The following is a 25,697-nucleotide window of genomic DNA, read 5'->3' on the forward strand; positions in this document are numbered from 1 at the left end:
AACTAGCCGGGCGAGGTGGCGGGCACCTGTAGTCCCAGCTACTCGGGAGGCTGAGGCAGGAGAATGGCATAAACCTGGAAGGCGGAGCTTGCAGTGAGCTGAGATCCAGCCACTGCACTCCAGCCAGGGCAACAGAGCGAGACTCTGTCTCAAAAATAAATAATTAAACAAATAAATAAATAAATAAATATAAAAATAAATCATTCTATCATAAAGAAACATGCATGCTTACGTTCATTGTAGCACACTATTCACAATAGCAAAGACATGAAATCAACCTAAATGCCCATCAATGGTAGACAGACAAAAAAGTGTGGTACATATATACCATGGAATACTATGCAGCCATAAAAAAAACCAAAACACAAGATCATGTCCTTTGCAGGAACATGGATGGAGCCGGAGGTCATTATCCTTAGCAAACTAACGCAGGAACAGAAAACCAAATACCACATGTTCTCACTTATAACTGGGAGCTAAATGAGGAGAACACATGGACACATACAGGAGAAAAACACACACTGGGGCCTATCAAAGGGTGAAGGGTGGGAGGAGGGAGAGGATCAGGAAAAATAACTAATGGCTAAATACCTGGGTGACAAAATAATCTGTAAAACAAACCCCCACGACACAAGTTTACCTATATAACTACCTATATAACTAACCTGCATATGTACCCCTGAACTTAAAAGTGAATTTTTTTTTTTTTAAAGAGGCCAGGTGTGGTGGCTCATGCCTACAATCTCAACACTTTGGGATGTCAAGGTGGGTGGATCACTTGAGCCTAGGAGTTTGAGACCAGCCTGGACAACATTATGAAATCCCATCTCTACTAAAAAATTACAAAAAAGTATCCAGGTGTGGTGGTGTGTGCCTGTGGATTCTGAGCTACTCAGGATTCTGAGGTGGGAGACCTGATCACAGGAAGTTGAAGCTGCAGTGAGCTGAGATCATGGCACTGCACTCCAGCCTGGGTATCAAGAGTGAGACCATGTCTCAAAAAAAAAAAAAAAGAAGAAGAAAAGGAAAAAGAAGATGTCCTTGTTAGGTGTTTCAATCTGTGATCAACTGAATTGTAACAGTGAGGTGAGCCATAATAAGTATGGGTATGGCCATTCCTTAAACACAGTCATTACTTACACACTGTCAGCTGTGTGATCTTTGCCTCTCTGAGTTTTGGTCTCTTCAAATTTATAGTAGGAATAATATTGCTTCCCTCACACTATTTTTGCAAGAATTACATTGAGATCATTTATGTGAAGCACTTAGCATGGTGCCTGGCACATATTGAATGGGAGTTACAGTCAGAGATGCAGAAGAGAGTCTGTTATGCAGGTTCAGTCTGGGGGTGCTGAGGGAGGTTGATAAGGCACCAGACTCCTTACAACATAGTTGTCCATTAGTTTCATCCTGCCCGGGCCCCCTATCTTTAATACCTGAAGAGGTTCACTTACTAGGGACTTTATTAGGACAAGTATGAGTTTGACAAGGGATGTCTGAGTCCATAAAGTAGAATGAAAACTGTATATAGTTGATTTTAGTGAACCAAAAATTGGGTAGTGAAGTAGCAACCAGGGATTTTTTCCCCTTCTTCTTTAGCGAAAGAAGCTGTCAAGTCACAGTTGAGCACATCTTCAGGGCAACTCCTTGCTAGGAAGATGTAAGCTTGGGAAGCCCCTGCCATGGGGAAAAATACCTTTTATTTGATTAGGGAAGTTGTTTCTCCTGCGGCATGCAAAGGTCTGAGGAAGATCTGCATAATTTATAAAAGAATCCCAGGGATCTCCTAGAAGAGAAAGGATTGATTGCATTTCACCACTACCAACTACAGCAAACATCAGCACCAACCATCACCACCACCAAAACTACCACCTCTACCACCACCATCTCACCACCAGCCATGATCAGCACCACCACCACCAATGTTCCTACTATCACCACAGCAACACCACTAATCACCACCACCATCTTCACTCCCCTCCACCACAATCATACCATCTACCATCACTTCCACCACCATCACCATCTCCATCACACAGCTCATCATTGCCAGAACCACCATCACATCACTCTTACCATCAGTACTATCACCATTAGCCAAGTTAAGTGGCTCATGCCTGTAATCCCAGAATTTGGGAGGCTGAGGCAGGGGGATCATTTAAGTCCAGGCGTTGGAGGCTACAGCAAACTATGATCATGACACTGCACTTCAACCTGGGCAACAGAGCAAGACCCTGTCTCTAAAAAAGTAGATACATATATTACCACCATCATTAACACCACCACCCACCACTGCTGCCATTACCACCATCACTCTCAACAGCAACATCACCACTGATATGATTTGGCTGTGTCCCCACCCAAATCTCACCTTGAACTGTAATAATCCCCATGTGCCAAGGGCAGGGTCAGGTGGAGATAACTGAATAATGGAGGCAGTTTTTCCTATACTGTTCTCACCATAGAAGACGTGCCTTTGTATCTCCTTTGCCTTCTACCATGATTGTGAGGCCTCCCCAGCCATACAGAACTGTGAATCCATTAAACCTCTTTTCTTTATAAATTACCCAGTCTCCGATATGTCTTTATTAGAAGCATGAGAACAGACTAATACAGTAAATTGGTACTGGTAGAGTGGGGTAGCCAAAAATGTGGAAGCAACTTTGGAACTGGATAACTGGCAGAGGCTGGAACAGTCTGGAGGGCTCAGAAGAGGACAGGAAGATGTGGGAAAGTCCTAGAGACTTGTTGAATGGCTTTAACCAAAATGCTGACAATGAAGTCCAGGTTGAGGTGGTCTCAGATGACGATGAGGAACTTGTTGGCAACTGGAGCAAAGGTGACTCTTGCTATGTTTTAGCAAAGAGACTGACAGCATTTTGCTCCTGCCCTAGGGATCTGTGAAACTTTGAACTTGAGAGAGATGACTTAGGGCATCTGGTGGGAGAAATTTCTAAGCAGTAAAATGTTCAAGAGTTAACTTGGGTGCTGTTAAAGCATTCCGTTTTATGTATTCACAAAGATATAGTTTGGAATTGGAACTTATTTTTAAAAGGGAAGCAGAAATTAAAGTTCAAAAAATTGCAGCCTGACAACGTGATAGAAAGAGAAAAACCCTTTATCTGATGAGAAATTGAAGCCAGTTGCAGAAATTTGCATAATTACAGGGACCCAAATGTTAATTGCCAAGACAATGCAGGAAATGTCTCCAGGGCATGTCAGAGACCTTCACAGCAGCCCCTCCCATCACAGGCCCAGAGGCCTGGGAGGAAAAAAATGGTTTCATGGGCCAGGTCCAGGGCCTCCCTGCTCAGTGCAACTTAGAGACTTGGTGCCTTGCCTCCCAGCCGCTTCAGCCATGGCTAAAAAGGGCCAAGGTACAGCTTGGGCTGTGGCTTCAAACCCCAAGCTGCAAACCCCAAGCCTTGGCAGCTTCCACATGGTGTTGAGCCTGCAGGTGCGGAGAAGTCAAGAATTGAGGTTTGGGAACCTCTGCCTAAATTTCAGAGGATGTATGCAAAGCCATGGGCGCAGAGCTGCCCAAGGTTGTGGGAGCACACTTTCTGCATCAGTGTGTCCTGGATGTTAGACATGAAGTCAAAGGAGATCCTTTTGGAACTTTAAGGTTTAATGACTGCCCTACTGAATTTTAGACTTGCATGAGGCCTGTAGCCCCTTGCTTTTGGCCATTTTCTCCCATTTGGAACATGTGTATTTACCCAATGCCTGTTCCCCCATTGTATATAGAAAGTAACTAACTTGCTTTTGATTTTACAGGCTCATAGGTGGAAGGGACTTGCCTTGACTCAGATAAGACTTTGGACTGTGGACTTTCGAGTTAATGCTGAAATGAGTTAGGACTTTGAGGGACTGTTGGGAAGCCATGAGTGGTTTTGAAATGTGAGGACATGAGATTTGGGAAAGACGAGGGGTGGAATGATATGGTTTGGCGGTGTCCCCACTCAAATCTCACTTTGAATTGTAATCATCCCCACGTGTCAAGGGTGGGGCCAGGTGGAGGTAATTGAACCACGAAAGATTCAATTTCACAACTGAATGAAATCATTCATTCCCCCACACTGTTCTCATGGTAGCAAATAAGTCTCACAAGATCTGATGGTTTTATAAATGTGAGTTCTCTTGCACAAGCTCTCTTGCCAGACACCATGTAAGATATGCTTTGCTTCTCCTTTGCCTTCTGAGATGATTGTGAGGCCTCTCCAGCCATGTGGAACTGTGAGTCCGTTAAACCTCTTTCTTTTATAAATTGCCCAGTCTCAGGTATGTCTTTATTAGCAGCATGAGAACAAACTAATACAACCACTAACAACAGTATCACCCTCCCCACCTCTATTCACAACATGTCACCACCACCATTTCCTCCCCACCTTCACCATCACTCCATCCCACAAAATTTAGACTGTAAGTCTGGAAAAGGGGATGTTGACTTGGGCCAAGATAAAACTTTATTGGATATTGATTTTGAAAGTCAATCATTTCTGACCATAAACACCTTCTTGTCCAGCCCCAGTGAGGCCAGCTTGGGAACTGGTTATGACTAGGATGACTATATGTCCCTATTTGCCCAAGACAGAACTTGTTTACACTCATTGTCCTGGCATAATTATCATTATTTTATAACTACATTGATATTGTGGTTGAGGTATAACTTACATCACTGAAGTATATGCCTTTTAAGAGTACAACACAATGTTTTTTTAAATATGTACACACTCATGTAACTATTCTCCAGATCAAGATATAGAACACTTCAGCCACCCCTTCTTCAGCATAATTATTAACAGCATCACTTTTCACTCTCAAAAGTATCTTGATTTAGGATGGGCACAGTGGCTCATGCTTGTAATCCCAGCATTTTGGAAGGTCAAGGTGGGTGGATCACAAGGTCAGAAGTTCAAGACCAGCCTGGCCAACATGGTGAAACCCCATCTCTACTAAAAATACAAAAATTAGCCAGGCATGGTGGGGCATGTCTGTAATCCCAGCTACTCGGGAGGCTAAGGCAGGAAAATCACTTGAACCCAGGAGGCGGAGGTTGCAATGAGCTGAAATCGCTCCACTGCGCTCCAGTCTGGGCAACAGAGCAAGACTCTGTCTTGAGTAAGAAAAAAAAAAAACAAAACAAAACAGTAAAAGAAAAAAAAAAAGTACCCTGATTTGAATAATCAAGATGATAAAGAGTTACTTTAGTCATCCTAATAAAATCTTTCCATGGTTTCTCCTTGACCCACCTGAAGAAGGGTGGATTTCATTGCCCATTAACATTATATAGTTCTGTGGTCTTTGAGCAATATTTTATACTTGCCGGAGAATCAAATAAATATATTACAGCTGTTTGGAAACCAGGGAGGGTTTTAAATTACATCAGCTTGACTCGATGGGCTCTAAGGACATGTGGACTCGGGAAGGTGGAAATTATTAGAACAAGCACCTTCATGGAAATTACCATTAATTCAAAGTGTCTGAACTTCCCTTTACCCCATCTCCACCACTCCAATCTTCCTCTGCCAAACTTTCCTTTCATTAAGGGAATGAGTCATCCCCATTGGGAATCATATAGGAACTGTGGGGGAAAGTATGAGATGTGGAGTGGGTCAGGCTTGGTCTTGCAACTTAACTTTATCGTTTGCTGGCTCCATGTCTTTGGGTAAGTTAGTTAACTTCTCTGGGTCTCAGTTTCCTAATTTATAAAAGGGATAGCATGACCTAGTTTGCAGAGTTGAGATCAGGATTAGATTTAATGAGTATAAGGTACCTGGCACATGGGCACCAAATATATGACAACTAATATTTAAGCCAGATCTAAGGATCAACATGAAAGCAAGGTATGGCAGATTAGATTTTCCAAATATGGCCACAGCAATGTTTCAAGTCCTACCCATTCTTCCAGAACGTTGCTACTCCCCATCAAGAGGCAGAGTCTATCTTCCCTCCCCTTAAACCTGGGGAGAATTTTGTGACTGCTTCAATAAATAAAATGTGGCAGAATCAACGCTCCATGAATTCTGAGGACAGCTGCAAAAAGACATCCTACCTCTGCTTGGCTCTCTCTTTTTGCTTTCGAGATATCCATAGTGGGAATCCAGCCACCATGCTTGTAAGAAAGTCCAACTAGCTCACATAGAAAGATACATGCAGAGGCCCATGTGAAGGGGAAGTGAGACCTTCAACCAATGCCATTATTAATCATCAGACTCGTGAGTGAATAAGCTTTCAGATGATTTCAACCCTCAGCTGTTGAGTCTCTCAATGAGACCCCAGAAATTAGAAAAAATAATACAAACCATCCCTACGAGTTTGAATTATTGGTCCACACATCTATGAGCATAATACATGGTTATTTAAACTAAGTTTAAAGTTAAATTGTTTTGCGGCCATAGGTACTGGAATTCAATGTAATCAGGGTTTCGTGGATGGGGCTGATGTTTCATACATTTGAAACAGGCAGGATAAATGTGAGCACAGGCCTTTGCTGTGGTCCATCCAAAACTTAAAACAGTGTATGAGTCAGGATGGGCTAGCTGGAGAGTTCATTATACAAATCCGTCCTGTTGCTTCTGATTGGTGCCCCATGTACACATTTATGCTCACAAAATGAATTGTCTCCATTTTTCAAACCCAGAATTATCTCTTACATCTAAATTCCCAGAGCCCTGTCTATTCTTTGAAACTGACCATTTACTAGCCTGGAAGAAATGGAACCATAAAATGATACAACTAGTTTTTATTGCTAAAAGTGCCTCAAGTTATACAGGCAAATTGCTACTATCTTCTTCAAACAGCAGTTGTAAAAGCTCTAATCCTATTACTTGATTTTCTGTGTCACAACGATGGAAACTTTGTCCAGTGCTAAGAGTGCATCTGGAGGAGAGAGTTGAGGAAAACTAGCAAGACCCCAAGTCACAGCCAAAAGCTGTGAAGAAAATCAGGCCAGAAAGTTAAGGCAGCAGCAGGACCAGCTTTCCAGACTGGCTCAAATGAGGAAAAATGGGTTCAATGGGCAGATCATGTAGATAGGGCTCAGCCATAGCCTGGAGCCTGTCACACTGCCATGGTAAGGAAGTTAGTGTGATGGAGTGAGAAGAACATGAGCTTTGGGGCAAATAAACTGGGTTCAAATCTGGTTTCTCAACATACCAGCTGTATGACCTTGGGTAAGTTACTTAACCCCTCAATTTTGTCATTTGTAAAAATAGTACTGTGTCTGGAATTTATTCCTTCTGGTGGGTTCTTGGTCTTGCTGACTCCAGGAGTGAAGCTGCAGACTTTGCACTGAGTGTTACAGCTCTTAAAGGTGGCACTTCCAGAGTTGTTTGTTCCTCCCAGTGGGCTCACAGTCTCGCTGACTTCAGGAATGAAGCCACAGACTCTCACGGTGAGTGTTACAGCTCATAAAGGTAGTGCAGACCCAAAGAGTGAGCAGCAGCAAGATTTATTGTGAAGAGCAAAAGAACAAAGCTTCCACAACATGGAAGGAGACCCAAGTGGGTTGTGCTGCTGGCTGGGGTGCCCAGCTTTTATTCCCTTATTTGGTCCTGCCCATGTCCTGCTGATTGGTCCATTTTACAGATCGCTGATTGGTCCATTCTACAGAGTGTTGATTGGTGCATTTATAATTCTTTAGCTAGACACAGAGTACTGATTGGTGCATTTTTACAGAGTGCTGATTGGTGTACTTACAATCCTCTAGCTAGACACAGAGTACTGATTGGTGCATTTACAATCCTCTAGCTAGACAGGAAAGTTATCCAAGTCCCCACTCAACCAGGAAGTCCAGCTGGCTTCACCTCTCAGTACTACTTGTGGCAGAGGCAGGTAGTCATCCACCTAAGAGATGTGTCCCTTTTGAATAGTACTATTGTGGCTGAGAAGCAGCTGCCCAGCATCTTAGTTGCTCCATGCAACTAGATGGACCTATGTGACCATGGAATATGAGCAGAGGTCATGTGTGCCACTATCAGATTAAGATGACTAAGTACCCTGTGTGCTTTGCCCAGGCTATTATCCCCTTTCATGGTGACCTTACAGGCCATAAGTTGAAGACAGTGACATGACAGGACAGAAAACGCTCGGACCCTTGTGTCCCCACTTGGAAGAGAGCCATCCAACCAGGAACAAGTATATTAGACTTTGTATGACTAAGAAATAACCTTTTACTATGTTAAGACACTAAAAATTGGGGCTGTTTGTTACATCGGCTAACCCACCCTGACTCATATACTGCTTTAGAGAATTATTATGTGCATAATTGTAGATATAATTAGAATGGGTTATCATTTGTCTTCCCTATTTGACTGGATGCTCCTTAAGATCCTTTTGACCCAGTTGACCCCTATTGACACTATAAACCCTATTGACAAGTTCCTTACATGCATCTGGTACACACAAAGTAGTGAGTAAATGTGAATTGGTTTTCTGCAGCTTGACTAAAAGAAGAGAATTAGAATCTAGACTGTTTAGCAGTAGGAGAAAGAAAAGGTTGATGTTTAAAAAGAACATTACATCAACACTTCATTACTGAAATTAAACAACCAACCAAAAAAAAGCCATCTAATAGTAAAGTCATAATTTGCCAATCTGGCACTTTGATGCCACGTGGGACCAAAGAAATGAGTTTTCCTATTAGAAAGTTTTGGAAACCAATTTACTATTATATTTTCTTTAAAGTTCCACAAAGCTTTTATAAGTTAATTAAATGGTTGGCTTAACCACTGGTTCATGTTTCCAGCAGATTAGGTGGTTTTATCTAGGGAGGGAAACAATTGTGTAATTGCAAACTTGGTAGCAAGAATTGTACTTGAAAATGATACCTTATCAGGAACATCTGAGTTTTCTCTTTCAATTATCAATATTAATAAACATACCTTGCATGTATATAGCACTTTTCTTTTTATTGCTCCCAGCGTGTTCTGACAAGAATCCTAAGAGTTAGGGCACATTTTTTTGTCATCATTTCACAAATGGAAAAATCTATAAAACAGAGAGAGTTGTGATTTGGCCTACGTCTCATGGCTCATGTGAGAATCAGAAACCAGGTCTCCTGACTCTCAGCACAGGACTTTTTCTCTACCAGACCTCCCAGGTTGATATGTGTTCAACATGGATGACAGCCCAGTAGGAACCAAATCAAACAGACAAACTGTTTTCAAGCCCAGACTGGGAAAAGTCTCATGCTTGGGTCACTTATGGGATAAAAAGTAAACTAAGACACAATCCTACAGCCTGACAATAGCCAAGCTAAGGAGAAAATAATCTAAATAGGTGAATCATTAAAAATAAATAAATAATTTTGATAACAGAAGAGATGGGGTAAGACAGGATAAGATTAAATGACAAATAAGCATCACAGCCAAGAAATGCGATGGCATTCGGACAAGGGAAAGAATACACAGGGCTAGGATACCAGAAAAGGCTTCATGGAGGAACTGGGATTTCAGGAAAAGGTAAAATTATGTAACACAAATTGCCATATCAGCTCAGCACTCTTCTCCCTTACCCTTTGGGAAATGTATCCCCCTTTCTTTTGGAAATTGCCCCTTCCCATTCCAACCATTGGGGATTATTCCAAGTGAGGCTGCCAATGTTGGCATTCTGCACTTTAGCTACTAGAGTGGACACAGAATCTAATTCTAGACAATTAGAATTCTTAAAAACAAGACACACACCCAACTTGGAACTAACAGAGAGGAACAAGTCCTGCTTGCGTGAGATGTGAGGAAAAGCTACTGGGCAGCCATGAATCCTGCTTTAAGAGGAGATTGGGCTGAGAGAAGGCAGCTGAGATTAGAAATAGAGCAAGACAGTGCTGATGATATTGGAGAACTTGGTTCCAGTTGTCTCAGAAGCTCAGTGAACCTCTGCTTTCCCTACAGGTTACTGCACTGAGCCAATTATTTTCTTCTTTTCCCTAATGGTGGTCAAGTAGGGCTCATGCCACTTGCAAACATAGTCTTGACTATGGGAATAGGTGAAGAGGAGAGGGGAAGCTGCTAAGGCAGAAGCTACTAAATGAATCAAAACAGGAAAGCAGGAGGCAAAAGACTTCTTTAGGGGACAAGTTTTTAAAATTATGTTTTAATTTTTTTAAATTTTAAGTTCAAGGGTACATGTGCAGGTTTGTTATATAGGTAAACTTGCATCATGGGGGTTTGTTGTAAGATTATTTTATCACCCAGATATTAATCCTAGTCCCCATTAGTTATTTTTCATGATCTTCTCTGTCCTGCCACCCTCCACCCTCTGATAGACCCCAGTGTGTGTTGTTCCCCTGTATGTGTCCATGTGTTCTTATCATTTAGCTCCCACTTATAAGTGAGAACATGTGGTATTTGGTTGTCTGTTCCTGTGTTAGTTTGCTTTTGCTTCTGCAAAGGACATGATCTTATTCTTTTTATGGTTGTACAGTATTGCATTGTGTATATGCACCACACTTTCTTTATCCAGTCTATCACTGATGGACATTTGGGTTGATTCCATGTCTTTGCTATTGTAAGTAGTGCTGCAGTGAACATAGATGAGCATGTGCCTTTATAACTGAACAATTTATATTCTTTGGGTATATACCCAGTAATGGGATTGCTAGGTCAAACGGTATTTCTGATTTTAGGTCTTTAAGGAGTCCCCACACTCTCTTTCACAATAGTTGAAGTAACTTACACTCCCACCAACAGTGTATGAGCATTCCTTTTTCTCTTCAAGCTCACCAGCATATTTTAATAACATCATTCTGACTGGTGGGAGATTATGCCTCTTTTTGGTTTTGATTCGCATTTCTCTAGTGATCAGTGTTGTTGATCTTTTTTCGTAAGATTTTTGGCCACATGTATGTCTTCTTGAAGTGTCTGTTCATGCCCTTTGCCCACTTTTTAATGGGGTTGTTTTTTTGTCTTGTAAATTTGAAATTAGATCTGAGGACTGGCATACCTAAATCCTCAAACTGAAACAGCAAGTTTTGAGCACACTGAATTTAACACCACAGCAGAACAAACCAATAGAGACACTAAGCAGGCAACCAAGATGTGGAAGATAGGTCTCCAGAGAGAAATCAAGCTGATAAAACTGTAGTAAAAAGAGCACTAGACTCAGAGTTAAAAAAAAGACTTCAGGGTGAAAGAGCTTTTATACAGATCAAATAAGTTCATGAATTTGAGAAATATTAACTTGGGAGCCATCTACATGGAGGTTACTGTTGATGTCATGGATATAGAAAATTACCAAGGGAAAAAGAGAAAAAGCCTTTGATAAATGCTCACAATTAGTCAAAGACAACAGGAGCACCAAGGAATTAGGGAAAAAACAGGGTCACAAAAGTCAGGTATGTAAAGTTTGAAGAGGGAAAGCTTGAGTAGTGGTGAAAAGAACCAGGGAAGCCATGAGAAAGTTGAAGAGAAAGTTTATTGCACTTGCAGAGCAAGACTTTATTGGTGAACTTAGAGATGGCAGAATGCCAGCCAAGTGATAGAGAGAAGGATAATTAAAGACAGGCCAATGTGGCAGGTGCTGTCAGAGCCCATCCATATTCCCCGGACTTTCCAATGGGCTCCTGCTGATTTTCCAATGCGGAATCTGCCTTTCTGTGTTTGAGAGAGTTTTTTCTCAGAACCACAAAAGACCATTCTGCTCATGAGGCAGGTCAGAAGTGGTAGGGAACTAACAGCTCTCAGGAGCAGCTCTTTGACTCATGAGTTGGTGGAGAAATATCCCAACTCCTTTGCCCTGTCCCTGGAATAGGACAATTCTAGGCATGCATTTTACATCATTTCGCAGAATTTTCCCCTAAATTAATATTCGGTTGTGCACTGGGGTAGCTGGTTTAATGGCACACTCTTTATTAGCTGTGTTTCTTTCCTTGTCTTATTTCTCTAGTCTCCAAGTAGTATATTCACTGCACTTCCCAAACAAACAACAGCCATGAATCCATTAATCATGGGGATATGGTCTGAGAAATGTGTCATCAGGCAATTTTGTCACTGTGCAAACCTCAAGAAGTATACTTACACAAATGTAGGTGGCATAGCCTGCTACATACCTAGGTTATACGGTATGGCCTATTGCTTCTAGGCTACAACCCTGTACAGCATGTTACTGTACTGAATACTGTAGATAATTGTAACACAGTGGTATTTGTACATCTAAACATATCTAAGCATAGAAAAGGTACAGGCAAAATACAGTATAAAAGATTGAAAATCCTACACCTGTATAGAGTACTCATGATGAATGGAGCTTCCAGGACTGGAAGTGATTCTGGGTGAGTCAGCAAGTGAGTGAATGTAAAGGCCCAGGCCATTACTGTACACCACTGTGAGCTTTATAAACACTGTACTCTCAGGCTACACTAAATTTATTTTAAAATATTTTTTGTTTTCTAATAATAAATTAACCTTAGCTTACTATAACTTTATTTTATAAACTTTTTACTTTTATAACTGATTATTGTAATAACTAGCTTAAAACAAACGTCTTGTACAGTTGCACAAAAATGTTTTATTTCTTTATATCTGATGTGGTTTGGCTCTTTGTCCCACCCAAATCTCATCTCAAATTGTAATCCCCATGTGTGCAGGGATGGACCTGTAATCCCCATGTGTTGAGGGAGGGAGGTGATTGGATCACGGGGGCGAGTTCCCCCATGTTGTTCTTGTGATAGTGAGTTCTCATGAGATCTGATGGCTATATTATAAGAGGTTTTTCCCCCTTTGCTTCATTCTTCTCTCTCCTGCTGTCTTGTGAAGAAGATGCCTGCTTCCCCTTCTGCCATGACTGTAAGTTTCCTGAGGCCTCCCCACCCATGCGGAACTGTGAGTCAATTAAACCTCTTCCCTTTATAAATTACCCAGTCTCAGGGAAGCTCTTTATAGGAGTGTGAAAACTGACTAATATAATATCTTAATTTACAAGCTTTTTCTATTTTTGTTTTACTTTCCATTTTTTAAGCTTTTTTTGTTAAAAACTCAGACACACAGACACATTAGCCTAGGCCTACAACAGGGTCAGAATTATCAATGTCACTGTCTTCCACCTCCACATCTTGTCCCACTGGAAGATCTTCAGGGGCAATAACATGCATGGAGCTCTCATCTCTGGTGACAACAATGCCTTTTCCTAGAACAGCTCCTGAAGGACCTGCCTAAGAATGTTTTACAGTTAGATTTTTTTTTCAGTAAGTAGAAAGCATACACTCTAAAATAACAATAAAAAGTATAGCATAGTAAATACATAAGCCAGTAACATAGTCACTTATTATCATTATCCAGTATTATGTTTTGTACATAATTATATGTGCTACGCTTTTGTATGACTGGCAGCTCAGTAGGTTTGTTTACATATGCATCACCACAAACACATGTGTAATGCATTGTGCTACAACCTTACGGCAGCTACTACAATACATGCTCCATTGCTGACCTAAGGTAGTTATGCAGCTCATGATCGTACTTGTGGTTGAATCTTTGTCTCACTGACGGTTGCTGAGGGAACCCAAACTAAGACAGGTGATCATGTAATTTATGGACCGAACTAGGACACCTGTGAGAGAGAAAAGGGAGGGGACATTGTTAATAATTATGCTAGGACTAACGGGCACAAAGACAGGCTTTCCACACCTGAAGGTATAGCCTCCCTCGTTATATGCTTCTCCTTTGAGAAGATGGAGTGGGCCAGAAGAGATGTAAAATTTAAATACCAATTCCTTATAATAACAGAGAGCAAAGATGTCCTTTATTTAGTGAGCATTTTTGCCTTATGCACTATTACCTGGAGGGCTCTGGAAAGGAATATGTCAGCTCAAGAGCAGACAAATATCTCAGGAGGAGAATGGACCATAAGAAGTAGGTCAGTGTCCAGCCCAGCTCGTGCATTTCTGAAATCCTGGGATTCGAGGCTCGGGGCTGCAAACAATCCTGTCAACCATAGTCAATAAGATAGTCATCTGAAAGCATCGCTGGGCCCCCCTTCTTGCGTCCTCTCACTTCCCATTAGTGATGTCAGTGCCTTCCTCTTTGTAGCTGCTCAAACAGACAAATCTCCTTTGACAGCACATTCATATCCTCTCTGTTGGTCCCAGCAGCCCCAAGGATACTGTCTGGAAACCTGGATCCTTTACTACCCAAAGCCTTTCCACTTCAGATGCTTCCCCATCTATTGTTTTATCATCTCTTTTCTAAAGAGATTTTCTTCTTCAAGAAAATCTTTCAAGAAAACCATTTCATTTCCTCGCACAGTTGAAAAGGAGCTGGTGCTGCAGGGAAGAGCCCTCTGGATGTGATGGTACTGAAAAGAGAGGCAAGAGACTCACATTTCTTTCCTTCCCTGTGCACATATTAATTGCATCCCTGGATTCAAGATGGGAGTTTCCACGTGATGATGGTGGCGTGGCCTGAGGTCTCTGCTGCGGAGGGGCCCTCTGCTCTCCAGCACGAGGTGGCAGGCTGGCCTATGGTACTGGGTGTCTCCAATGGTACCAGGATGCTCCGTTCCTGGGAGATATGTCCCATCGCTCTGACTCCCTGCTCTTGACAATCTGGCTTGCAGCTGCCCCACTGGAATCTGGAGTTGATATCTGAATAGAAGGATCGACACACACTGTGCCAAGTGGCGTCTATGTATTAACTCGCCTCACCCACACAATTCTATGAAGTAGATCTTGTTATTCATCCGGTGTTACAGGTGAGAAACTGAGATATAGAGAGGCTGTATAGCCCGCTCAGATAGTAAAGTTTGCCATTTAAGCAACTGACAACAGAAAAGCCCCTGGGATACTCCATAGACCTCTAGGTAAGGCTGGGCTGGTCAGCTGGGTTGGTTGAGGAGGAGCTGCCTTGATGGGTCTCAGTACCACAGAGCTCTCTTAGCTTTAATGGATCAAAATCTGTTCTGTAGCTACATGCCTATCCTAGACCTTGACACCTGGGGGTTTGATCTCCCACAAAGGGCCCTGGGAGAGTTTGTCAGGTCGCAGGATCATGCTCACTAGTTTCCAATACCCAGCATCTTGCTGTCCGCTTTGCGTGGGTCTTAAAATCTCCTGTTAAAAGCACCCCTGACTTTGCTCCTGCATCGTAGGCCAAATTCATGACCTCCTCAGAAAAAACCCTGAAGACTCTTCCACCCTCCCGCTGCCCCTAGAGCTTACACTCCTGTGTCCTTCCCTGCCTGACGTTTGCTTGTCCTCCGTCATGACAGACAGCAGGCAGTGGACATGGGTGTCTCTCAGCTGGACCAGCAATTGAGGAGCAAGCCATTCTCACAGGTGTCTCAGGGGTGTCATGTTTATATTCAGAGGGGGACTTGCTGAGCCAAGCCACTTGATTCTTCCCAAACACATTCACAATTTTCTGCCTTGATGTCGTCGTTGATGCTGTTCTCGCCCCTGTGAATGGCCCATCTCTGAAGGCCTAAACTCCAGCCATTTGTCCATGCACAGTACCACACAGATACCACTTGATGTCTTGGTAAGAACCTCACTGGAAATCTTCCAAACCTCCTCTGACTGTGTAGGTTTTCTGTCTGTATCCCTCTTCAGTAGTAGATGTAATGCGTTCTTCTGTGAGAAATGTATTTAGGTTCATACTTCCTTTTCTAGTCTGTAAGCTCATGAAAGGCTGAATCACAGTGATTCAACTATGCACCTTCAAATTTGCTTAGCAGAGAACCTGGCATGTAGGGTGTTTTTGAATGAAATGCACTTACACAGATGGGGGAAAAAAGCAGTATCTGGTAAGGGAAACTTTGGAAATTTCAAATAACATATTTTCAGAGTAGATTATGTACCTCAGGCATCAAATAAAAGAAAATTTATATTTCAACTTCTGTCTTCCTTGGGCATGAGGTCCAGGGTACCGCTGTTTGATCAGAATTCAAACAGATGCTAACTCTCCACTTAAAAGAATAAATTCTATCATTTAATTAAATTATGTATGAGAGGGTGCTTGAGGGGGGTTGTTTCGGAGTCAAAGCTTACTCAGTCTCCTTTCACAGTTCTATTTTTCTTTCTAATTAAAAATCAGTGGAATTTTGAGAAACCAACTCCAAACGCTTTATACTTCCTTTGTAATGTTTCCCTTAAAAAGAGTAGTCTCATGCTGAACTAATTATATATTTTACACAACATGTATAGTAGGCTCTTCATCCCTCATTCTTTAGAAGCTACATACTTTCTCAGCAGATTTGGGGAGTAGTGGCTAATAATACTAATGCAATTGTATCAATAATAATAACTACCAGCAGTTTACAGAATGCATTAGTCAGGGCACTTTGATCACAAGCCACAGAAACTGATTCTGGCTAATTTAAGCAGGAAAGGGGACACTGGGAATTTTAATAGCTGCTATTGGTGCTCTACCAAGATCCTTCTCACCTTTGGTGCACTCATCCACCAGCCACTATGAGCATTGGTTACAAACAGTGCATAGCTGCCCCCTTCTCCAGAAAATTGCCCTCTGCCAACAAGAGTCCACTCATCTGGGGGATTACCCTCCCATTGGATTGATATGGGAGATTTAAAAAGCCAACCACTTTGCCTGAAGGCAGAACTTACTCTGGTGTGCAATTCATAACTCACAGCCTCTTAGGCTAAGGCCAGACTCCAGCTGAGATAACATCTTTACTTAGCTCTTTCCCCCATCCTATTCTGTTTCTCTCACTTTTTTATGATTTCTTTCAAGGGCATCAATAAATCATATGACAAGAATTTCCCTCAGGCTCTGTTTCTAGGGAACCCAAGCTAAGGCCAAAAAAATAAATTGTGAAGCCCACATAATGGAGACAGGACAGGACTCATAGCAGTACTGGGACTCTCAGGAGAAGAAACTGAGCGCTGGCCTCTGGCCTGTTCTGTCTGTCCCGCACAGGATGAATCAACTCCAACCATTTTCAAGGTTTTTTCCTCTCTACTGAACCTTTAAATTTCCATAAAAAGAGTCTGACTTATCCTGAGTCACATGCACACCTTAGTACGGAGAGAGAACAGGGCACCTCTTTCAACCACCCCATTAAACCATCCAGTTTCCTTGCGGTAGCATTTGGGCACCAAAAGAAAAACAAGGATCATCTGGACAAATATCACCTCATTCAATCCTTAGGACAGCTCATGAGGTAGATGCTATTATAGTTGTTATACAAATGAAGAAACTGAGGCACAATTCAGGAAAGGTCAAGGAACTAGACCAGCACCCCCCAAAGTTCTTGTTTTGAAGATCTCCTGCTTTGTAGGTTTGACTCTCCAACATTCATTCAACCCCCACCTGATTAATAAACCTGTCATGGCAATCCCAAGCCTGTTTAGTCTGTTTTGTGCTGTTGTAAGAGAATACTATAGACTGGTATAGCTATAATGAACAGAAATTTATTTCTCACTGCTCTGGAGACTTGAAAGCCCAAGATCAAGGGGAAGGCATCTCACAAGGGCCTTCTTGCTGTGTCATAACATGGCAGAAAGTATCATATGGCAGAAAAGCAAAGAAATAGAGAGAGAGAGTAAAACGGGGCTGAACTTCCCTTTCTACAACAAACCCATTCCTGTAATGACTATATTAATCCATTCACTCCACCCTCATGGCCTAATCATCTCTTACTAGGCCCCACCTCCCAACACTGTTACACTGGGAATTACATTTCCAATATATGCTTTTTGAGGAACACATTCAAACCACAGCACATGCCTCTCAGCCGTTATTGGTTCAGGAATGGGTATGTGTCCATGTCCTGGCAACAGGACATGAGGAAAATTTTCCTGAGCCATCTGGGAACTATCTTCTTCTTCCTGTGGAGACACAATATGAGACCATCCCCAACTCTTCCTGCAGACATTGCTAAGTGTGCCTCAGACACCTTGCTCACGCCTGTGGTCAATGCTAGCATATAAAGAGGTGGACAGAATTGAGAAAGAAATGGAGCAGAGCTTACGTATGTCCTACCTGAAGTCCGCTGAACCTCTGATCTCTGTTATACGGCAAAATAAAATTCCCTGTTTTTAAGATACGGCTCGAGCTGAGGATTTCTGTTACTTTTAGCCAAAAGCATCTTAACCAATGCACTCACCACTCTGGGTTGAGAAAGATGTCAAAGGAATAAGGACAGTTTCAAAGATAAGTCCCAGGACAACTCATGATCTTGAGAATTGCCATTGACTAGCTGTGTAACTCTGGGCAAATCATCTAACCTCTCTGAATCACAGCTTCCTCAGAAATAAAATAGAGATAATATAGTTGGCCATCTGTATCCATGGGTTTTACATCGATGGATTCAATCAACCACAGACGGAAAATATTAGGGAAAAAAAATTCTGCAAAGTTCTAAGAGCAAAACTTGAGTTTGCTGCATGTTGAATGCTATGCTAGATGAAGTGATATGTAAGCATTGTTTTAGGTATTATAAGTAATCTAAAGATGATTTAAAGTACACAGGAGGGTATGTGTATGTTGTATGCAAATACTATGTTATTTTATAAAAGGGACTTGGGTATTCATAAATTTTAGTATCCGTGGGGAGTTCTGGAACAAGTTCCCCATGGATATGGAGGGATGACTGTGCTTGTATCTACTTCGTAGTGTGGTCTTAAGAATTAAACAGGATCAAACATTTAGAACAAACAAGCCACTACCTGATGCTAGTAAGTGTGCAATAATAGCTGGCTATTACATATACTCTTGGAAGAAAAGTTAAAATAGAAAAACTAATATCTACTGCTTTAACATTATTGGTGAATATTTAACTATTTTTTCTGCATTCTCCCCTCACACATCATTTCGGATATTTATCTATATATGTACCTAATTCAGCCAATGCATCATCTCCTTTCAAACAGCATAACTCTGTCAGTGCATCCACTTACAAGCTTGACTGTATTTAAATTGTGAAAATGCAAAGATTCTTCATGTTCTCTTTGTTTTGCTTTGAATAGCCCCCAGCATAATTCCAAGAACATGCAGACACAATATATTCTTAGTTCAGTGACTTTTAACCATGGGTCAAAAATCAAATTGAACTGCAGTGGTTCTTAAACATTTTGGGGTCCTGAACTCTTTTTTGAGAATCAAATAAATGCTGTGGACCAATTCCCAGACAAATGCACCGCCAAGCAAAATGTCCATACACGAGATGCCTCCCCTCCTCCAGGCGCAAGGCTCCCTGAATTAAAGTTTTTAAAATAAACCAAAACAAAATGATGAGTAAGCAACACCATGTACCAGAGGCTTTGCTAAATACCTCTGGTATCTAATCTTTGCATTTAATTATTTACTAAATGCATCCATTCATACATTCATTTAATCTTTACAAAAATACCAAGGTGAAGGGACTACTCTTGCCTTTTGTGTTGGTTCAGAGATGTTAGTTATCCTTCATGAAGTCACACTATCAGCTAAGTGGTTTCACTATCCTAACTTGTAAGCCCTCCTTGTTCCCTCACAACCTTCCCTAGATCACCAACTGAAGTCACAGGCAGGAACAAGCATTTTCCCATCAGTTCTGCTGATTGGGAAACGAAGGCATTGTGAGGAGAAGGCCTCACGAGAAATAAAAATGTTAAAATGAAGTCAGCTCAGCTCATGGGAGCCTGAAAAGGCCTCCATTCACTGGCTCCTTTCTTCTTTCATTCTCTCAACACACGTGAGCTTTGCAGTGTGCCAGGCGCTATGCCAGGAACTGACATCATGCAGCATTACAGGAAGAACCCACAGAGAATAGATCTGAATTCAGCTTCATCATTTAGCTGCTGTGTGGCCTCCAGGAAGATAATTAATTCCCTGAGCCTCAATTTCCTTATCTGTAAAGTAGAGTTACTTTAATCTTCCTTGCAGAGTTGTCCCACAGATCAGATGTTAAGAGAGCAGCCTGCCTAGGACCTGCAGAGGATGGGCGCTGAACAGAAGTCAGTTGCTGACAGATTTCATACCTCTGAGGTCCAATAGAGATCCTTAGAGGAAAAAAAGTAAAGTCCTACTCATGACAGGGACCCAGTAAAAAAGGCAGAGCAGAGGCCTGAGCTAACACAGGGAACATTAACTTCCTCTTCTCTTCAGACCATTCGGCTGACTCTCCTCTTAGTTTTCATGCTGAAAAGGGGAAAATATTTTCCAGGCAGTTGGGAGGAGAGTTTTTCCATTAATCTTCCCTTTGCACATTGCTTCACCAAGATCCAAAGTGACACAAAACTAACTCCAGGAGTTCACACCAAAGAGGATGGAAAAACGTACCCCTGCCAGAGCTAAGCAAACGAGCTGTCTCCAGGCAAGGAGCCCTTTCATCAGGGGAAGTGTCAGCACTGCCCCCCAACCCATCGCTGCACCCCAAGAGCACACATGAAAGCAGCATCCCACAGGCCTCCCCAACGTGTCTGAACACAGTCCTGAAAGAGTGCTTTACAAATTTCTGGACACCCAAGCAGAAGCAATGTGCCTAGGAAGTATGGGGCTGAGAAGGAGGGTAAGCCAACCATACGAACCTTGTCTTGTGCCCCAAAGCCTCTATCAGAGGCTAGACCTCCATTTATTTTTTATTTTTTTATTTTTTGACATGGAGTCTCTCTCTGTGACCCAGGCTGGAGGACAGTGACTGATCTCGGCTCACTGCAACCTCCATCTCCCAGGTTCAAGTGATTCTCCTGCCTCAGTCTCCCAAGAAGCTGGGATTACAGGCATGCACCACCATGCCCAGCTAATTTTTGTATTTTTAGTAGAGATGAGGTTTCACTATGTTGGCCAGGCTGGTCTTGAACTCCTGACCTCAGGTGATCCCCCTGCCTCAGCCACCCAAAGTGCTGGGATTACAGGCGTGAGCCACCACACCCAGCCAGACCTCAACTTTTTTACTCAGTTTCCTTCCAGCCATGAAGGATGATCTTTGAAGTGGACTCCTTCAGTCCAGCCTGACAGCCCATCCGGATCTGGGTACCCAGATTTCAAATGGATGCCCTCCACATTTATAGAACCAAATAAACAGGGAGGGAAGAACCTAGCAAGAACTGCTAGCCTGGAATCCAGTTGGGATTGACCAGAATGTGCACTGAAGCCTTCCCAGTGTTTGGCAGAAAATCAGCCTCCTTGGTCAAAGGGATGGTTGTTTTGCTGCTGACAAGCTAGCTATTGATGGTGCCAGCTGGCCTTTCCTTTCACACTAAGGCGAAGCTGGGGGCTGAAGGGTAAGGCAGGCATCTGGAAGTGTACATCCCGGCTCTAGACACTCTTCCTGCTGCTTGAAGGGTGCTGGCCCAGAAAAGAAAGAGAGAAAGGAATAAGATGCTCTTAACCTGTGCATCTCTCCCTCCAAGGGCAAGTGGTTAAGGGAGCATGGGGCTGGTTCTAGTCCAGGCTCTACAACTCACGTCCCCCCAGCCTCTCTAGTACATCTCCAAGCACCTCTCTCAACCCTTCCAAACTCATCTCTCCTCCTCCTTCAGTCAAAGAACAAAAGCTCTCATGCCTATTGACTCAAGAATAGATACCCCCAAAATCACAAACTACCAGTTCCACAAATAACCAGACTCCAAATCCCAGTTTGAGCTAATCTGGGACACCCTGCTGTCTTTTTGGAGGGGCAAGAAGAGACATCTTGTTGCTGATTTTTTTTTTTTTTTTTTTTTTTTTAAGACAGAGTCTAGCTCTCTCACCTAGGCTGGAGTGCAATGGCATGATCACAACCTCTGCCTCCTGGATTCAAGCAATTCTCCTGCCTTCAGTCTCCCTAGTAGCTGGGATTACAGCTGCGTACCACCACACTCAGCTAATTTTTATATTTTTAGTAGAGATAGGGTTTTACCATGTTGGCCAGGCTGGTCTCAAACTCCTGACCTCAGGTGCTCCGCCCACCTTGGCCTCCCGAAGTGCTGGGATTATAGGCAGGAGCCACCGTGCCAGCCTGTTGCTGATGTCTTTGTACCCCCAGGGCCTACCCTCTGCCTAGCATGGTTAAGAGCACAACTAAAGTTTACAGAACACTGATCCCTTCGTATGCACCTTCCCATTTAATCTTCCCCCAACCCTAACAGGATGAGGAGGAAACAGCTGCAGGAGGAGGTTAAGTAACTCTCCAAAGGTCACTCAGCTGGTAAGCAGGGATTTGAACCCACCACAACTGATGCTTCATCACTGTGCTCTGCTGCCTCCTACTCATTGGATGAGCAAGTGGTCCCTTCTGAGATGCACTTTTCTCATTGTGAAATAGGTTGTTCTGATGTTTGTATGAATTAATGTTTGTAAATAGCCTCCCGATGTTTGCACATAGTAGGCCTTTCCCTCCAGTCTAGTGAATACATCAGGTCTTGAAACAATATCATTTTGTTCAATGTCATTTCATTATAATGGTGATGAGGGAAAAAATAATGGATTCCCTGCCAGGGTCACTGTCTGCATGGGGTCTGCACGTTCTTTCCATGTCCTTGTGAGTTTTCTCTGGGTACTCTGGCTCCCTCTCACATTCCAAAGGTGTGAACATTAGGTGAACTGGCATGTCTACATGGCCCCAGCATGAGACCGTGTGTGTGTGTGTGTGTGTGTGTGTGTGTGTGTGTATCCTGCCATGTGATGGCGTCCTGTCCAGGACTGGTTACTGCCATGTGCCCTGAACTGCCAGGAGAGGCTCTGGCCACCCACAATGCTGAACTGGAATATGTGGGTTGAAAGAAGAAAGAATGAATGAATACAAATGATTGTAAAATAAAAAATTATAATGTCTACAATAATTATACAAATGTACAACCATAAATGATGGGGGACAAAAGCACTCAGCAAGCCTGCCATATTTGTGATTGCTTTTTTTGGAACTGTGTGGTGGGAGGAGGTGCTCCTGACAATTTTATTTGTTTTGCAAACATTTATTCCTTGATTTAACCTGCCACCATCACTCACTGCCCTCACTCACTGATTCACAAAAAATTGGATAATGACCTTACTTGTTTTTATTAATCTTTCTTAAATGTATGTATAGCTCACATTTATTTCAATGTTTAATATTAAAATTATTTTGGTATTTATTTAGAAGTTTGATGATGTTTTTGTGACCAGAAATATGCCATAGGAACTTAATTAACTCTTGTTTTTATCAATTCGCCTATTGATTGGTTTCACTTAAAACTGAAGTTTCCAAGAACTTACCAGAAATGTTAAATGAGGACTTACTGTATGTGAGAAATGGTAGGAGTTGCACGATGAGTCAGAAAATTTTCAGGATATTAACATGTATGAAACATGTCCCCTCCTCCCCAGCCTGCCTTTTGAACACAGTTTACTGGTCCCTTTCACTGCCCACCGCCCCTACTGCTCAGACGCCAATGTTCTCTATCCCACCCTCCTGTCACATGTAAGATGTTCATCTACTAAAGTGTTGAAAAACTATGCTGTTCATCCTCTCGGGGGCATGTGCATTTATTTTTGAAAAGGCCATAGGGAGAGGAATGCTGGATCTAAAGGATGTAATTCCTTGAGGTGGCATTCCAAGCACTGAGGCATTTGAGGTTTACCATTTAGATGACCTACACATAAAGTTAGTTCCAGAGCGGTCATACATCTGGTACATCACTGACCAAGAACTAGCAACAGCACATTGGTAAGAAGTGTAAGTCCAGCCGGGCGCAGTGGCTCACACCTGTAATCCCAGCACTTTGGGAGGCCGAGGCGGGCGGATCAAGAGGTCAGGAGATCGAGACTATCCTGGCTAACACAGTGAAACCCCGTCTCTACTACAAAAAATTAGCCAGGTGTGGTGGTGGGCACCTGTAGTCCCAGCTACTTGGGAGGCTGAGGCAGGAGAATGGCGTGAACCTGGGAGGCAGAGCTTACAGTGAGCCAAGATGGTGCCACTGCACTCCAGCCTGGGCAACAAGCGAGACTCCGTCTCAAAAAAAAAAAAAAAGAAAAAGAAGTGCAAGTCCAGATAGAAATCAGGATAGAAGAAGGGTTGACTCTGTATTCCAAAGTCACTCCACTACCAATAACAATTCCAGTAACGAGAGAGTAAAGTGACACCCATCCTAGGCCATGAAGCAGAGGACTTGATTTCAAGTTGTCCATGCTTAGTTCAGACCTGGCCTGAGCCCAGCACTTGCTCCAGTCTGCCAGACTCTCCATGCAGCATCCCACCGACATCTCACTTCCAACAATGTGTCCACAAAGGAGCGTGCCTACCCAACCTCACCTCGACCCAAACCCACCTCTTTTTTTCTGAGATGGAGTTTCGCTCTTATTGCCCAGCCTGGAGTGCAATGGCGCGATCTCGGCTCACCACAACTTCCACCTCTTGGGTTCAAGTGATTCTCCTGCCTCAGCCTCTAGAGTAGCTGGGATTACGCTTGGCTATTTTTTTGTATTTTTTAGTAGAGATGGGGTTTCTCCATGTTGGTCAGGCTGGTCTTGAACTCCCAACCTCAGGTGATCCGCCCACCTCGGCCTCCCAAAGTGCTGAAGTCACAGGCATGAGCCACTTGCCCGGCCCCACCTCTTCTCTCGAATGGTTCCCTGTGACAGACTGATCTGGAAACCCCTTTGTCATCAGTGGGTCCTCTCTGCACTTCACCTCTCTTTCATCTATACATCTCTGTCAGAGACACCATTCAGTCATCCATTCACTCAGCCAACATTTAAGGAGACTTGGCCACAGTAGTGAGTGAGACTGATGTGACACTGCCTCATGCCACCTGCAGCCTGGCTTCTGCCCTTGGTCAAGCCCTCCCCACAACTTGCCTCAACTGTTGCCATTGACAGGCCTCGTCACCATCACTCTGTCTTCCCTCTACTCGTCCCCACAGCTGCCAGAGAAATCTTTCTAAAGAGCTGCTTTGATCATATTATTTCCTCCCTCTTTCTTAGTCCAAATATGTCATCTATAAAAACTCAGAAGGATAAACAACATCACAGCATTGAGGTGAAGATAAAAGGAGATCATGTGCTGCGAACACTCTTGGCTCCACAATAGGTATTCAAGAACAGTTTGTGAAATTCATCTGATTTGTTTGGCTTTTGTCAGTTAGTAAGATGCCAGTAACCAGTGGCTTACTAGATCCCAGGTGCTGAGCCAGGCATTTTGTATACATCATTCCTTTTAATCTTCTCATCAATCCTGCAAGGAAGGTTCTTTCATTACACCCATTTTGTGCCTAAGAAAACTGCAGCCCAGAATGCTAAAGGAATCTGTCCACCGCCCCTTGAAGAAAGAGGGCAGGGGTAAGACTCAACTCCAAGTCCTGCTTTCAAAGTGTAACTGTAATGCTATGGAGCCTCTCTCAAGAGTTTCCTTTTTTGTAAACATAATGTTGAGGGTCCTCCTCTCCTCAACAAATGCCTGGAGAATTTAATGAGTTCTATTTTCATGAGCTTGGAGAGCATCATCTCCAACCACCTCATTTCATAGATGAGGAAACTGAGATCCAGGGAGGAAACTTACCCAAGGCCCAGCAGCTGGTGCCAGAACCTTGAACTGCAGGCTCCAATTCTGACAGCCCCATGCCCTACTGTGGAAAACAGCAGGCATACAGAGAATAACATCGCTTCACGGAATATCCAAAAATGAACACTCTTGCAACCACCAGCCACGTCAAAAAAGAGAACATTCCAGCATCCCAGGAACTCCCTCTCCTACTCCTTTCCCTCCTAAAGGTAACCAATATCCTGACCTTTTTTTTTTTTTCTTTTTTTTTTTTGAGATGGAGTCTCGCTCTGTCGCCCAGGCTGGAGTGCAGTGGCGTG

Source organism: Mandrillus leucophaeus, unplaced genomic scaffold, assembly GCF_000951045.1.
Source record: "Mandrillus leucophaeus isolate KB7577 unplaced genomic scaffold, Mleu.le_1.0 Scaffold186, whole genome shotgun sequence".
NCBI lineage: Eukaryota > Metazoa > Chordata > Mammalia > Primates > Cercopithecidae > Mandrillus > Mandrillus leucophaeus.